The sequence below is a fragment of the Saccopteryx leptura genome, chromosome 2 (assembly GCF_036850995.1).
Source record: "Saccopteryx leptura isolate mSacLep1 chromosome 2, mSacLep1_pri_phased_curated, whole genome shotgun sequence".
Lineage (NCBI taxonomy): Eukaryota > Metazoa > Chordata > Mammalia > Chiroptera > Emballonuridae > Saccopteryx > Saccopteryx leptura.
The window spans coordinates 114,440,069-114,455,673 of NC_089504.1; the positions used below are offsets into that span (position 1 = coordinate 114,440,069).

General features: G+C 48.7%; 1 protein-coding gene across 3 annotated transcripts in view; it reads left to right on the plus strand.

Moving 5' to 3' along the window:
• The first annotated feature begins 219 nt into the window (after positions 1-219).
• The window catches only part of TSPAN9 (tetraspanin 9), a 225,683-nt gene continuing 210,297 nt past the window's right edge, over positions 220-15,605 (plus strand). For 2 of the 3 annotated variants that reach the window (XM_066368595.1, XM_066368594.1), the window contains exons 1-2: positions 220-307; positions 9,002-9,068. The gene's annotated coding sequence lies outside the window, so the exon portion shown is untranslated. Of the gene's footprint in view, positions 308-9,001; positions 9,069-10,917; positions 10,944-15,605 lie in introns of those variants that run through there. The other variant, XM_066368596.1, reaches the window with a different exon arrangement.

Here is a 15,605-nt window from a genome sequence, read left to right on the forward strand (position 1 = left end):
TGCAGCTCTGACGCCGAGGATCGAGCCACGGGTGTTAGCGGCCCCTGCCCCTCCCCCACGCACCGCCCGGGCCCAGCGCACACTCCAGCTCCCTCTGGCGGGGTCACTCCGCCCCCCGTGCTCTGCCCCGGCTGGGGGCCTCGCCCCGCCCCCGCGGCCGGCCCCGCCCCGTGGCCTCGCCATTCCTGGGCAGGCCCCGCCCCCCACCGCGAGCCCCGGCCCCGCCCCTCGTTTCCGCTGGCTGCGGCTGTAGTGGCGGTGGCGAGGAAACGCGAGAGAGTCGGGATCCCGCATTCCTGGGAGCTCGGTGAGTGCGGCCCGGGGCGGGCTCGGGAGCGGGCGAGCTTGCGGGGTCCGGGCCGGCTGTGGGCGGGCTAGGCGAGCCCTCGACCAGGTTTCCAGGGCTGGGGGCGCTTCAGGGACACCCTGCGGAGGGATGTCGGGAGGGCGGCAGTGGGACGGAATGAGGGAGGGATGGGGTAGGCGCCCTGTGAGGGCCGGGAAGCGGCCCAGGAAGGGGAAGGTGTGTGCGGGGCCCGGGATTGGGGCGGAGAGGGATCTGCACGGAGTGGCTCAGGGGACCTTTTGGGAGTAGAGCCGCGGGATCCCAGACGAAGGGATGGGAGGTCTGTGGGTGCAGCAGAAAGAGAGAGACTCAGAGCTGTCATGGGTTTCTGATTGTGTGGCCCAGGAGACTCCAGTGGTTTGGGGGTGGCCCATGGCGCACGCCCAGGGAGGGCCAGGGGCTCGGGCATGGCTGGGATACCGCCTGCAGGACCTCCTCTCCCCCCCGCACCCCTGACTGTTCCTTAGGCCATCGCTGGCTGGTCGGCACTTAGAGTGACAGAGCTTTGGCACACCTCGAGGTCCGAGATGTAGTCCATCTGTGCTTTCAAGTTTGAGACTTTAAAAAACTTTCTTGTGGTTAAACAAAAGTTCAAACAAGAAACTGGCTGTTTAGAAGGCAGTATTTGTACTTGTGTATCTCGAAACTGGAGTCTTGGATAGCCTCTTTTTGAAAAAGAGGAGTCTTCTGTACCTCTTCCCTGGATGCCTGTAGTGCCTGGGGAAGTTTGGAGCATTGGGGTAGTATGAGATCCCCTGGGCCGTGTGGACCTTCCTTCCCCTATCCCCAAAACGGGAATAAGAAGGCAGCTGCTCACCTCCCTTTGGTTCAAAGAACCTAACTAATGGATTCAGTGAGGGTGCCCTTCTGACCTGCACCTGTCCCCCTTGTCTGACTCAGGCATTTCCTCCTCCAGGAAGCTTTCCTGGACTAGTGGAGAAAACTGAGGACTCATGCTCTGATCCCTGTATACCAGCCAGCTTTTCTCTCTCTACTAAAAATAGCCATAGAAAATGTTTTGTATGTAGTTTTGCTATAAGATGTACAGTCAGCTTGTCATCATAAGTAATGGAGGGGGAGGTATTATGGATAATTTCAAACAATGGACTGGACAAATCATTTATATTTAGCAAAGGAATGCAGCCAGGGAGGCTGACATTTACACCAGTTTCTGGCATGGTTCTGGATGGCTGTTGCAGCGGGGCTATGGGTTGAGGGGTGAGGGAGGTCAAAGGACAGGGGTGGGTAAAACCTGAAGGGTAATTCAGTTCACTAACTCACTGAAGACCTGCCATGTGCAAGACTTCGCATAACTGAGAGTGGGCCACAATGAAGTGAGATTATTTTTTTATTTGAATTAATCGATATTACTTTTATATTTTATTGATTGATTGATTTTAGAGAGAGGAAGAGAGGGGAGAGAGAGAGAGAGAGAAACATTGATTTCTTGTTCCAGTTATTTTTTCACTTATTGGTTGATCTGAGGATCAAATCTGCAACCCTGGCATATCAGAACAATGCTCTAATCAACTCTAATCAACTGAGCTACCCATCCAGGGCTTTAATCTTCTTTAAATCTATGAACTGGTATTTAATATTAATAACAATAACTAGTGCTTATGAAATAATTTATAGTTGGCTGAGTACTTTCTCTGCATATTAGCTGTATACACCAGTAATTTTGATTCACACATAATATTATCAAGTATATGTTATTTTTATTTTTATTTATTTTTTTGTATTTTTCTGAAGCTGGAAATGGGGAGGCAGACAGACTCCCACATGCGCCCGACCGGGATCCACCCGGCATGCCCACCAGGGGGCGATGCTCTGCCCATCTGGGGCATTGCTCTGCTGCAACCAGAGCCATTCTAGCACCTGAGGCAGAGGCCATAGAGCCATCCTCAGTGCCCGGGCCAACTTTGCTCCAATGGAGCCTCGGCTGCGGGAGGGGAAGAGAGAGACAGAGAGGAAGGAGAGGAGGAGGGTGGAGAAGCAGATGGGTGCTTCTCCTGTGTGCCCTGGCTGGGAATTGAACTCGGGACTCCTGCACGCCAGGCCGACGCTCTACCACTGAGCCAACCGGCCAGGGCGTATATGTTATTTTTAATTGCCTTCTTATAGGTTGGGAAAATGAGGCTCAGAGAATAAATTACTTCTCTGAGGTCACAGAACTCATTAAGTGGAAGAAGCAGACTTGAATCTGGGGCCTCTGACCCCTCATGCCCTGTACTTTCCTATTATGCTGTGTTGCCTCCTGCCATTTTTCTCTGTTGATTCTGAGGATCTTAGCCTCAACACCACTTATGTGTGCAGCCCTGGGCAAATTACCTCCCCCTTCTAACTTTATGATTGGAGGGTTATTGGGTTAAAGTGTTTTCATTTTTTTTTTCTTTTTTTCATTTTTTTTTTTTTTTTTTTTTTTTTTTTTCTGAAGCTGGAAACAGGGAGAGACAGTCAGACAGACTCCCGCATGCGCCCGACCGGGATCCACCCGGCACGCCCACCAGGGGCGACGCTCTGCCCACCAGGGGGCGATGCTCTGCCCATCCTGGGCGTCGCCATGTTGCGACCAGAGCCACTCTAGCGCCTGGGGCAGAGGCCACAGAGCCATCCCCAGCGCCCGGGCCATCTTTGCTCCAATGGAGCCTCGGCTGCGGGAGGGGACGAGAGAGACAGAGAGGAAAGCGCGGCGGAGGGGTGGAGAAGCAAATGGGCGCTTCTCCTGTGTGCCCTGGCCGGGAATCGAACCCGGGTCCTCCGCACGCTAGGCCGACGCTCTACCGCTGAGCCAACCGGCCAGGGCTAAAGTGTTTTCTAGAGTCTCTTCCAGCATGAAATAATTAGCAGTATAAGATTATATTGGCAGCCAATCAGACAATTAATAAGTGTTTTATTTAAAAAATTTTAATCGTGGTAAAATACACATAAAATTTACCATCTTAGCCATTTTTAAATGTCCAGTTCAATTTCATTAAGTATATTCATTGTTGTACAACAGCTCTCCAGAACTTTCTCACCTGCAAAACTGAAACTGTATATCCCTTAAAACACTAACTCCTCATTTCTCCCTCCCCAGTCCTTGACAACCTCCATTTTATTTTATGTGCTCAATAAATTTTGCCCTTGAGGAATTAATAAGGAGAAGCAGCTCAGCTTAAGTGGGAAGCCCCTGGGCCCCTGGGGAAGCTGGCAGATACGCTGGTCCTCATCCCTGAGTCTCTTAACTCCAGCCTGGCTGGCATCATTAAGTGAATGAGGTGAATGAGGCGGTGAGGGCTTGGGCAAGTGCCCTCTCCTCTTGCAGCTTTAGCTTCCTGCTTGCTAAGTGAGGATGACAATACCAGGCTCTCAGGCCTTTGGAGGAGCAATGAGATAACAGCATGTGAAGCACAAAGCTAAAAGGCCTTCTCCTACACAGCAGGAGTGCAGTAGATGGTGGCTATTGTTTATACTCTAGCTGAGGAGACTAGACTAATATGCTTGGATCATGAGAGGACAAGACTTCTTTTTTCTACCATTAAGGCCTAGGCCTGCTGTGGTTGTCCTCAGTGACTGAGGGGATGGATCTAATCTACTATAAGTTCCATAGCTTGGCATTTGAAATCCTTTGTATCCATTCCTAACCTCCATGTCTAGCCTTGTCTTCCACTGATCTCCGCCCGGGCACCCTCAGTTCTAGCCAGACAGATAAGATCTCCCAGGTATGCTTTGCTCATTCCTTCTTTGTCATTTAGTTACTGTTCCACCTTCTTGGAATGCTCTTCCCCAGGTCCCCCTTCCCCACTTTCAAGACACTATTCATGTCTGAGCTCTTTCATGGAACCTTCCCTGGCCACCCACCCAAAAGTGATTTCTTTTTCTTTGGAGCTGCTTGTGGCCTTTTCTGTCTTCATCTCTCCTGGCTTTTATATACTGCCTGGGGTGATTCTTTAGTGAATTTGATGAACATTTAGTGTGTGTGTATGTCAGTACAAGAGTCTGTACTAAGTTTTGATGATGCAAAAATGAAAAAGATAAAGGTCCTTGTCTTCATAGGACTTGTAATGTGGTAATGGGTTAAGAAAGAGGTTCAAAAATGACATTCAAATTATAATGTGAATGGCGTGTGGGAGTAGAATGTTATGTGGGTTCAGACAGCGGGATAAAGCACTCTGATTCTGGAGGAACGCTTCATGCAGCAGGTGGCATCTGACATGAACTTTTTTTTTTTTTTTTTTTTTTACAGGGCAGAGAGAGAGTCAGAGAGAGGGATGGATAGGGACAGACAGGAACGGAGAGAGATGAGAAGCATCAATTATCAGTTTTTTGTTGCCATTGGGGCACCTTAGTTGTTCATTGATTGCTTTCTCATATGTGCCTTGACCGCGGGCCTTCAGCAGACCGAGTAACCCCTTGCTCGAGCCAGCTGGTGAGCTTTTGCTCAAGCCAGATGAGCCCGCGCTGAAGCTGGCGACCCCGGGGTCTCGAATCTGAGTCCTCCACATCCCCGTCCGACGCTCTATCCACTGGGTCACTGCCTGGTCAGGCTGACATGAACTTTTTTTTTAAATTTTAATTTATTCATTTTTTAGAGAGGAGAGGGAGAGACAGAGAGAGAGAAGGGGGGAGGAGCTGGAAGCATCAACTCCCACATGTGCCCCGACCAGGCAAGCCCAGGGTTTCGAACCGGCGACCCCAGCACCTTCAGGTCAACGCTTCATCCCACTGCGCCACCACAGGTTAGGCTGACATGAACTTTTAAGGGTAGTTTGCCTTTCAACAGAAGGGAGAAGGGACCAGCCTAAGGGAAAGTACTGAGAAAATATTGAGGTGTGTGAATAGCTTAGGTGGGCCAGTGAGTGGGTTGTGTGAAGGAAAGCAGAGAAAGAAAAGGCTGGACAGGGAGACAGTGGTCATATTGTGGGTGGTTTCAAATGTTCAGCCAAGGAATTTCATCTGTCCAGTTATTTATTCAAGAGAAGGTTAGTGCCCACCAAATACAGTTTCTGAGCTGGTACTGGGGAGACAGCAGTCTATCTGGCGATGCCCTGGGAACTGCCTCCTAGGTTTTTGAATAGGGGTTGCAGAAGTAGGGCTAAGCCTCAGGAGGGCGAGTCTGGGTTCTATCACCAGGGGAAATTATGGTGGAGAGAGTGGCTGGGCAGATGTGAGGAATGGAAAGGAGAGACTGAACCTGAGGTATTTTGGAAGTAGGATTAAGACCATCATTTGTGAGTTTGACCTGTGGTGGTGCAGTGGATAAAGTGTGGACCTGGAGTGCTGAGGTTGCTGGTTTGAAATCCTGGGCTTGCCCGGTCGAGGCACATACGAGAATCAACTACTATGAGTGGATGCTTCCTGCTCCTACTCCCTTTCTCTCTCACCTCTCTCAATAAATAAAATCTTAAGAAAATAAAAAAAGATCATATGTGAATTGATTGGCTGGGGGTGGTGAAGAATGGATGAAGGTGGATTGAAGTGGATTCTGAGCGTTATTACAAAGATGAAGTGTCACTTGCTATTCTAGTGGGTATCATAATTTCTCTAACTAGATTGTGAGCCCCTTCAGGGCAGATATTCTTTTATTTATTTATTTTTTACAGAGACAGAGAGGGAGTTAGAGAGAGGGATAGATAGGGACAGACAGACAGGAATGGAGAGAGATGAGAAGCATCAATCATCAGTTTTTCTTTGCGACACCTTGGTTGTTCATTGATTGCTTTCTTATATGTGCCTTGACCATGGGCCTTTAGCAGACTGAGTAACCCCTTGCTTGAGCCAGCGACCTTGGGTCCAAGCTGGCGAGCTTTGTTCAAACCAATGAACCTGCACTCAAGCTGGCAACCTCGGTGTCTCGAACCTGGGTCCTTCCGCATCCCAGTCCAATGCTCTATCCACACTGCGCCACTGCCTGGTCAGGCTCAGATATTCTTATTGCCTCTGTTCTTGGCCCAGTACTCACTGATGAGAGGCACAGAGTAGGCACAGTATGGACCTCTGACATTCTCAAGAAATGAGTCTTGTCATGGGGATGTAATATATAGCATGATGACTATAGTTAATACTGTACTCTATATGCCTGACCAGGTGGTGGCACAGTGGATAGAGCTTTGACATGGGACATTGAGGACCCAGTTTTGAAACCCTAAGGTCGCCAGCTTGAGTGCAAGTTCACCAGCTTAAGCATGGGATCATAGACATGACCCCATAGTCGCTGCCTTGAAGCCCAAGGTCACTGGCTTAGGCCCAAGGTCACTGTCTTGAGCAAGGGGCCATTGGCTCTACTGGAGCCCCCATCAAGGCACATATGAGAAGCAATCAATGAACAACTAAAGTGCTGCAACTATGAGTTGATAACACTTCTCATTTCTTTCCCTTCCTGTCTGTCTCTCTAGCTAAAAAAAAAAATAAAAAAATATTGTACTTTATATTTGAATGTTGCTAAGTGAGTTGATCTTAAAAAAGTTCTCATCACAAGAAAAACCTTTGCAACTATGTATGTATATTGATAGATATTGACTAGACTTAGGTGGTAGTCATTTTGGTGTATATACCAATATCAAATAACTATTTATACACCTGAAAATCATATAATTTTGATGTCAACTATATATCAATAAAAATATGGATCCATTTTGCCATCCAAAAATATATTGATATGTGAAAAGAATCTTGCATCTTCTAGAATCCCAAATTTGCATCCACAGCAGTATTTGTACATGGGCCTGGCTTTCTCCAGAGTCCTATTTCCACAGAGCCAGATGTTTTTTGTGTGTATCTTAACACCAAGTTAACTACTCTTTCAACTTCTGCTACAGTTTTGTCTCTCACTTGATGGCCATTTTTCACCAAATATTTATTTTTATTTTATTTTATTTTTTATTTTTTTTCTGAAGCTGGAAATGGGGAGGCAGACAGACTCCCACATGCGCCTGACCAGGATCCACCCGGCATGCCCACCAGGGGGCGATGCTCTGCCCATCTGGGGCATTGCTCTGTTGCACCCAGAGCCATTCTAGCGCCTGAGACAGAGGCCATAGAGCCATCCTCAGTGTCCGGGCCAACTTTGCTTCACTGGAGCCTTGGCTGCAGGAGGGGAAGAGAGAGACAGAGAGGAAGGAGAGGGGTAGGGGTGGAGAAGCAGATGGGTGCTTCTCCTGTGTGCCCTGGCTGGGAATCGAACCTGGGACTCCTGCATGCCAGGCCGATGCTCTACCACTGAGCCAACCGGCCAGGGCTCAAGTTTTTATTTTATTTATTATTTTATTTTTTTACAGAGACAGAGAGAGAGTCAGAGAGAGGGATAGATAGGGACAGACAGATAGGAAAGGAGAGAGATGAGAAGCATCAATCATTAGTTTTTTGTTGCGACACCTTAGTTGTTCATTGATTGCTTTCTCATATGTGCTTTGACTGGGGGAGGGGGGGTTAAAGCAGACCGAGTAACCCCTTGCTCAAGCCAGTGAACTTGGGTCCAAGCTGGTGAGCTTTGCTCAAACCAGATGAGCCCGCGCTCAAACTGGCGACCTTGGGGTCTCGAACCTGAGTCCTCCACATCCCAGTCCAAAGCTCTATCCCCTGCGCCACCGCCTGGTCAGGCTTCACCAAGTTTTTATTGAGCCTGACCTGTGGTGGCACAGTGGATAAAGCATCAACCTGGAACACTGAGGTCACCGGTTCCAAACCCTGGGCTTCCCTGGTCAAGGCACAAATGGGAGTTGATGCTTTCTGCTCCTCCTCCTTCTCTCTCTCTCATACTCTCCCTTTCTCCTCTTTCTCTAAAAATGAATAAATAAAATCTAAAAAAAAAAAAAGATTTTTATTGCTCCACAAGAGTACCTTTGGATGTGGTAAAGGTGAAAACAACAGCAGCCTGCTCTTTCTACCAGCCACCTAAGCTTGATTGTGAATCACACTCGTGTCTCGGTAAAGTCAATATTTTTTTTTTTTTTTTTACTGAGACAGAGAGAGACAGAGGGATAGATAGGGACAGACAGACAGGAACGGAGAGAGATGAGAAGCATCAATCATTAGTTTTTTGTTGCGACACCTTAGTTGTTCATTGATTGCTTTCTCATATGTGCCTTGACTGTGGGCCTTCAGCAGACTAACTAACCCGTTGCTCGAGCCAGCGATCTTGGGTCCAAGCTGGATAGCTTTTTGCTCAAACCAGATGAGCCCGCACTTAAGCTGGCGACCTCGGGGTCTCGAACCTGAGTCCTCGGCATCCCAGTCCGACGCTCTATCCACTGCGCCACTGCCTGGTCAGGCGGTGAAGTCAATATCTTGAAATTTTGGGTCACTTGTGAGTGGTCAAAATTACAAATGTTCAATCCTTGGATGCCAGAGGTCTACCTCAGAGATGACAAATATGTGACATTGATTCTTTTACTTCCATAACTGCCCATTGTAGACATCACTAAATTGATCACAGCTTTCTTACCTGCTGAGCTAGGGCTTGTCTGCTTATAATGCTTTAGGCACCCACCACCAGCGGAGTGGAACGGGCACAGCAGCTGGAAACAGTTTGCCATTTCTGGCCTTCTCCACTTGTGGAATGAATGGGTTCTTGATGGGAGGCTGCTGTCTGGAAGAGTGGTCACTGCTGGACAGCATTCACTTGAGAGTGGCTTCACAGAGAAGTGATGACCTAATTTTTTTGTTTTCCTGCAGGAATATCCTGGGATCTTCTCTTCTTTGTCAGCAGCCAACGCATTTATAGGAAATTCAGAGAAAACAGGTCAGTGTTGGTGTGCGTCTAATATGGTGGGGTCTTAGAAAGTCTGTGTTATAAACTGTCTGAACTGTGTTATAAACTGCCCTTTAACTGTGGTTTGGGGAGGGAGGATAAGATAGGATGCTAATATTTTAGTTGTTTCTTTGCCTTAGAACTTGACTCAGAATTGATAAGTTCCTTATATTGGGCTTGGGGTATCCTCCCCACATCTGTTTTTGGTTGGCATTAGGCAGTATTCTTAATTTCTTTCTTGGAGAGCCACATTGATTGTAAGGAGGAAGCCTAAGGAAGCAGGAGAGGTCTAACTTCCTGTTTCCTGTCTCCTCCCAGCAGGTTTGGGAGCTGGGTGGAGGACCTTCCACCAGCCATTCAAAAAAGCATCTCTGGGAATCTGGCCAAGGCTGCCTATGCCTTGTTCCTCTGCACTGGCTGCTGCAGCAATGCCCCTGGCTCTCCGGGTGGCGCCCTCTGCCTGGACCATCATGGAGGTCCTTCTTTCAGCTCCAACAGCCCCCTGGGGTCTTGCTTTGTTCTCAGCCCTTATTCACCCAGTCCCTGTTGAGCTGGAGCTGGGCAGAAGCTCCTTAGGTAGCCCCATGTGGATGGTGCTGATTTAGGTCCCCTGGGGTTGCTGTTTACAGACCCAGGTCTTCTTATGTTTTAATTTATGTGTGTTTTATTCTGTGGCTTCCTCCTGCTGGGTGATTTGTAAATCTTTTACCTTTAAGAAAGAACTCAGCAGTGTGGTGGTAGGGTGGTGGGTGAGGGAAGGATGGTGCTGGATGGTAGCTTATTGTGCCAGAAGAGTACCTTCTTTGTGAGTTTCAGACTCTTTACATATGTCCAAAACTAATTTATTTAAAGTGTATTAAATCTTAATTTAAATTTCATTTAATTTTCACAAGCATCCAGGGGTGTAGCTGTCACTTCCCGCATTTGACAGAGGCAGCAGCTAAGGCAGACTTGCTGAGTTCAAACCCAGAGGTCTGGCTGCCCCGCTGCCCCTCCCATTGCAGACCTGGCCGACTGTTCTCACCAGGGCCTGGGCATCCTCTGCAGGGCCCGCTTTGAGCTGCTGCAGCAGGAATTTGGGAGCTCCCATTTTAAGTCTGCCCTCCCTGGAGCCTGCCTGGGTGGGTGTTGGCTTTTATTCTCACCACTTAAGAGATTTGGGGCACCACCTGTGAGCGGCCTGTGCAGAGCAGCCAGGCACACGGACCTGGGCTGAGGGAAGTCAGGCAGTGGGGAGGGAAGGGCTGAGGACAAGTGATGATAGTCCTTGCTGCTCAGTGCATCCTGGCTCCTTGTGGCACGTCCTGTACCATGACAGAGATTCTGCGGGGCCTATTCCTGGGGCCCCTACCAGGCAGAACTTGGTGGGGAGTTCCCGAGGAGGCTCGCATGGTCTGACATCACCCATCTTAGCCAGATGACCGTCCTTTTGTGCATCTGTGTTGAAGCCACAGTGAGAGAGACAGTGGAGGAAGTGTAACCTCTCCTATGGCTTTACCTCGGAGGCCTTTGGTTCAGCCACTTCTTGTCGTGCTGTTGAACCTCTGGAAAGATGACCAGCTCCTGGTTGGGAGGTTCTAATCCTTGCTCCTGCCTCTGCCTCTAACTGGCTAGGTGACCTTTGGCAAGTTACTTGCTTTCTTCAGGTTGGCTTTCTTACCTGCAGAAGGGGAGGCAGGGTGAGTGATTGCTAAGGTTCCTTCAGCTCTGATAAAGGGGGTTTCTGAGGTGGGATGAAGGCACATGCCTGAGTGTTGGCTTCTAATCCTGTGGCTTCCCAGATACCTCTTTCTCTTACAGTGTGCTCTCTGGCCTGGCCTAGAGGTGGATGGAGGAGGAAGGAATAAGTTAATGAGTAAACCCGAGGTACTGGTTTCTGATAGAAGCTGGATGGGGGTGAAGGTTGTTTACAGAGATGGTCGCCTGTCTGGTTAGTGGCAGGGTCTTGCCACCTGAACTCGGTTCTGTGTTGACTGCTGTGCTGCTGCTTTCATTTTAAACACCTCCTGCCCCAGTCTGATGCATTTAGGAGTTAGAAGCCTCCATTGCTTGACTCCAGCCTAACAAGTTAATAATTTCAGCTTCAGTTATAGCCACAATAAATGAAAGAAGAGTGTCTGCCTGGGTGAAGTCCAGCTTCCAAAACCTTTCCCTCATCTCAAACCAAAAACACAACCAAAGGCTGAGCCTGAACTGGACTGGGGCTCTTGAGAAGTGGACGGAGCCAGAGGAGCACTTCCGCTGGCTTCCAGGGTCTGGGAGTGTGTGCCTCAGTCTACATTCGGGAGCCTAATGTGGATCCTTTTTGATTATTCACTGTTTATTATGATCTGTGTTTTTGAGTTTACCACACCCCTTCCTCCCTCTGTCTTCCTCCCACTCCCTTTATAGAGGCTGGAAATGAACTGTGCTTTGAATGCTCGCTTACTCTTTGAGAGTCTTGTGATCATTTCTATGCTCAGTGGTCAGCATTTGTTAAAATATCTGACTTTGTGATAGGAACAGGAAAGGATGGTGATCTGAAGAGTCAGGCAGCTTAGTGGATCCTCTGGAAACCCCTTATTAATTGGGGAGGTGTGGCTGTCTGGTCCAGGATCTTGGTGAGTTCTGGAATTTCCCTTTCTCAGGTCAAAAAGAAAAATTAAACTGAATATGTTATTGTAAAACCTGAATAATGTCCAACTCTGCACAAGACAGCCTTCTAAAGCTGGGGTGGGCAAGGTACCCGGCTGTGTGTATAAATGTTCTCCACGCCCTTGTCCCACTCCCAGTACGGCCGGTATGTTTGTTGGGTTCAGAATCTGGGAGAAGGCCTGGGTGGAAACAGCCTCTGAGAACAGTGGACGGCGAGGGAAGTGATCTCAACGGATGCTCAGAGCAATGCTGAAACAGGGTGTGCCGATGCACGTGTGTGTGTGTGTGTGTGTGTGTGTGTGTGTGTGTGTGTGTGTGTGGGAGATATGTGTGTACTTTCCCTGGCATGTGCATAGCTCGGCATGCCTGCATGGGTCTGTGTGGGAGGGAGTTCTGCATTGTCTGGGACTCAGCTGAGAGGCCTACCTGAGCACTTTCAATGGGTTAATACATATCTGTGACATGAATGCCCCCCGCAGAGGGAGTGTAAACTCAAACACAGTACGTGGCAGCCCTGTCTGCGTCCTCTCACATGGCCACCTGCCATAGTGTGGAGACTGAAGCTTAGGGACCTCTCTCCGTCAAGCCCTAGGGTTTGAATAGGGGTGTGTGTATTTCGGGGTATGTGAATATGTAGAATGATGTGTTTTGTTTTAGAGAAAGTGAGGTAGAGGTCTGGGCTTGCAATTTTCCACTTGTGTTATTCCTGGGAGATTCTAAACAGTTTTGTTTAAAAGCTGGACATGCAGATTGTAGAGACCTGAGTGAGGAAGAGCTGTTGGGTCCCCCAGGAAGGCAATTAGGTTTGAAGCCAGAGTTTGGATCTGTAAGCAGCATGTGGGACCTGGAGTGTGGGGAGGGGAGCCTCTGAGAGCATCCCTGAAGGCATGAGTCACTCTAAATTAGCAGCTGCACATTGGCTCCCACTTGCTTGCTGCTGGAGATGGGCAGCGTAGGGAGGAAATGTCAGTCCAGGTTTATTACCCGCCATCCAGTCTGTGGGCAGCACAGAGAGTTGGAGCCACCTGCCTGGGCTCTGCTCCTCTCCCACTGTTAGAGGAGCTGGAAATAGTGGTGGCCAGTTGGCTGGTGTCTGTGAAGGTTGCATTTGAGGGGCAGAGTACCTATAGTGCACAGAGAATAATTCAGGACACTATCCAATTAAGGGCAGGTCTGGGTGGAACTTTCTCTGAGGACCTGTGCATGAACCCATGGGAGCTGGGGCCGGGCCTTTAGGGACAGGTGGATTTAGAGAAGGAAAGGTAGGGCTCTCTGAGTAGTTTCAGTGGGGACGGCAAAGCAAGCTTGGAGGTCTGGGTAAAGATGGGCGTGGCCATGGTAGTTGGCCTGGAGATGACCCAGGGGAGAGGCACCTTGTATGGCACCCAGAGCATATTCAGATTTCCGGAGGCTAGCAGTGGGGAGCTAGTATTGGTCCCTGGACAGGGGAATGACAGGATGAAAAGGGATGTTTTAGGAAAAATTTGCTTGTAGCAGAATGGAAGATGAATTTTTAAAAAGTATCTTTGTTGTTGAAAAAAATAATGTAAGTTCATTATACTATTAAAACATTATATATAGCCCTGGCCGGTTGGCTCAGCGGTAGAGCGTCGGCCTAGCGTGCGGAGGACCCGGGTTCGATTCCCGGCCAGGGCACACAGGAGAAGCGCCCATTTGCTTCTCCACCCCTCTGCCGCGCTTTCCTCTCTGTCTCTCTCTTCCCCTCCCGCAGCCAAGGCTCCATTGGAGCAAAGATGGCCCGGGCGCTGGGGATGGCTCTGTGGCCTCTGCCTCAGGCGCTAGAGTGGCTCTGGTCGCAACATGGCGACGCCCAGGATGGGCAGAGCATCGCCCCCTGGTGGGCAGAGCATCGCCCCATGGTGGGCGTGCCGGGTGGATCCCGGTCGGGCGCATGCGGGAGTCTGTCTGACTGTCTCTCCCTGTTTCCAGCTTCAGAAAAATGAAAAAACAAACAAACATTATATATATTATAGAAAAGGGAAATCACCAATAATCCTGCCCTTCAGAAAGAATCACTGTTAATATTTTGATACTGATTTTTTTCAGATAGTTTTATAATAGACTAACATCTGGATATCTACCTATTATCTTATCAGTTTCCATAAATAGAATGATATTATAGTTAGTGTTTGGCAAATTCTTTAGCCATTTTTCCATATCATTGCATATAGAATGACATCACTCTTCTGAATAGTTGCATAGACTTTCTGGATGAGTTTTCTATGAATTATCTGTTGCTGCATAATAAAGCATCCAGAATTTAGTAGATTAATACAATAACCATTTTATTTGCTCACAATAATGTGGGTTAGCCCTCGCGCAGGCCAGTTTGCTCAGTCTGTTAGAGATTGCAGCTTTGATCCCCGGTCAGAGCACACACAGGAAGTGACCAGTGAATGCACAACTAAATGAAACAACAAATGAATACTTCTCTCTCTCTCTCTCTCTCTCTCTCTCCCTCCCTCCCTCCCTCCCTCCCTTCCTCTCTCTGTCTCTCTAAAATCAAGCAATTAAAAAAAATAATAATGTGGGTTAACCCATTGGACGAGGCTCAGCTGGTCTCCCTACCTGAATTTATGAATGTTGTGGCAGTCAGCTGGTGGCTTTGCAGGGCCTGATGGTCTGAGGTAGCCTCTCTCATGTCTAGTGATTGGCACTGCTCTCAGCTGGGCTTGTCTTGCCCCATGTGATTTCTCATTCTCCAGAAAACTTTTAGGTGAAAATGGAGTCTCCAAGACTTCTTGAATTCTAGGCTCTGATGTCTCACAATGTAATATCCATTTGCTGGCTGGTTAGAGCAAGTCACAGCACCAGCTGGAACTCCAGGGTTGTTGCAAAGACTCTACTCTTTTTGGGAGGACTGGCAAAGTCACTCCAAAGGCATGTGTGTTTAGTGGCAGGAGGACATGGCTGTGCAGTCCTCCAAATGCCCAGAAGGAGAAGAATTAGAATATCTGGGAATGGGCCCCACAGATCTTTGGAAGACAGCACATCCCCCTTCCCTTCCCAATCACACCTTGTCTCCAGTGTGTCAACCAGGGAAATTGGCAAGGGCAGGGTATTTTTAATTTTCCTGTTGGTTTGAAATACTGTTTGAGGTGGATTCTGTGTGTTTGTGTGGGTGCATGGGACCTGTGCTGGCAGGGGTTGGCGGTGATTAGGATTCAGGCACTGTAGTAGACAGCTTCTTCTGCTAGGGCTGATGGAACTGTAGAAGTGGAGCTGGAGCCATCCTGCCCTCTGGGAGCTGCCAGGAGCCTAGCTGCTCGGTACCCTTCTAATTTTAAGAAAGCCAGCTGGTCACTCCAGATCCTGGCCTCTGCTGGGAATTCACTCATCCATTCACCCTGTAAATATAGCGCCTGATCCAGGCTTTCTCCCCATCCTCTTGTAACCTCTGATGTGAAATAAGATGACCCAGGCCTGTATGGTTCACAGCCTTCACTTTTCCTTCTCAGTGGTCTTAATACTTTGACTTCCCACAATGTATTTATTTTATGGTTTTCTTATCACCTGCCTTGGTAGCTCTTTCTCCTGTGAAATCACCAATGGCAGTGAGGCAGAAGGAGACAGGGAAGAGCCAGCTTCTGGTCAGTAACGAATCCCCAGTCCTGGGTGGTTGGCCGCTGCAGTGAGTTGCTGGTGGAGCAGTCCTTCCACCGCTAATCATTCATCAAACCTACCTCTCCCTGCAGACCTCAGGCCAGACTTGATGAAATACACTTTCCTAGTACAACAGCGTTCTCTTGCCTGTCACCTGTCTGGTGGTTTGTGCATTCATCAAATAAGAACAAAGGCTGAGTGGGCTTTCACATTTGAAAACCCCTTGGTGCTTTATTTTCTTTTTGCTCTCTCTCAGCATCTCTTGAGAAA